Below are 1,251 nucleotides of genomic sequence, written 5' to 3' on the forward strand. Positions count from 1 at the left end.
AATATTTGGAGTATTTTCTTTTAAAGGAGGTGACATGGTATTTTAATATTTTGTACAATAAAAGGGATAGGTACTTTGTATAATGTATAAATGATAAAATTTGGTCTTGGTCTTCTGGGGAACCAGGATCAAAATGTAGATTTTCAACATTATATATGCACTGCTTGTCATCTACCTAGCTTGCTTTTCACTGCTATCATGAACTGATTTTTTTTTTCTTTTGCCATTTGCCGCCTTTGGTGTCTGTTTTTTGATTTCTAGAATAGAAAAGGGACATTTAATTAAAGAAAAAGAAATCCTAACTACCTTTTCAGCTTCCTAATAAGTTTCTCCTTTTCTTCCCCCTCTCCCTTCCTATCTCTCCCTCCCCTCCTTCCCCCTTTTCCTCCATTTTATGCTAGAATTGTATGTATGTGCAATGGTCAGAAAACAGTTGACCATTATGGCGGGCCATCCATTGTAAGCAGATCCTTATTATTGATCTACCAAATGTCACTTTCCCCCAACTCACCGAGAGAGGTTGTATTCCACAGTTCTCTCACTCAGTATTGGAAATTCCTCTCCCACAGAAACAATGCTGTAAATGGTGATGAGGTGCTCAACTTGACTCTCAAAGTCAATGTACTCCAGCATATGAGTGAATTATAACACTAGTCTTACTGGCCTGACCTCAGAGTCCACGGAGCTGGAGCCAAGCAGGTGCAGGATGGGGGGATGGGTCTGAACAGTCTGCTTGACACATAGGATCACCTTCTAGGCACCTCTGTTTAGCTGCCCAGAACCTTCCTGAGGCCCAGACCAGTATGCTCCAAAATTTCCTGGCTGTATTCCCCAATCAAGATCCCCCTTCCTCAGTGCTGCTGAGATAAGCACTCAACATTAATGGGATTTGTGTTTCAAATTTAAGTGAGTAGCAGAGGAGCATGGCTGAGGAAGGAACACATAGATGGATGTACATCACTGGAAATGTTCTGGCCCTTGAGTTGGCTGATGGTCTCCCAGATGTTCATTATATCGTTATACTTTATAACTTACATATGCTACATATATACTATTAAATGGTTCAATTATTAGAAAAATTATAATAAAAGTGGATGGGAGAAGAGGTGAATGTAGCCAGAGCCAAAATGTCATATTTCATGGGAAAGATAGACCTGTTGCAAAATGTGAACACACAGATCTGAAAAGCCAGTGTTGCCAACTGTTTTAAGTATGAAAATCACCTTGTACTATCAAAAAATTTTGTGGACT

At 39.6% G+C, this 1,251-nt stretch overlaps 1 protein-coding gene across 1 annotated transcript in view; it reads left to right on the forward strand.

Moving 5' to 3' along the window:
• LOC105814218 (formin-1-like) overlaps positions 1-1,251 on the forward strand; it is a 298,032-nt gene that overhangs the window by 111,849 nt on the left and 184,932 nt on the right. The gene's annotated exons all lie outside the window — the stretch shown is intronic.

Source organism: Propithecus coquereli, unplaced genomic scaffold (assembly GCF_000956105.1).
Source record: "Propithecus coquereli isolate 6110/MARCELLA unplaced genomic scaffold, Pcoq_1.0 Scaffold3, whole genome shotgun sequence".
In the NCBI taxonomy this organism is placed as follows: Eukaryota; Metazoa; Chordata; class Mammalia; order Primates; family Indriidae; genus Propithecus; species Propithecus coquereli.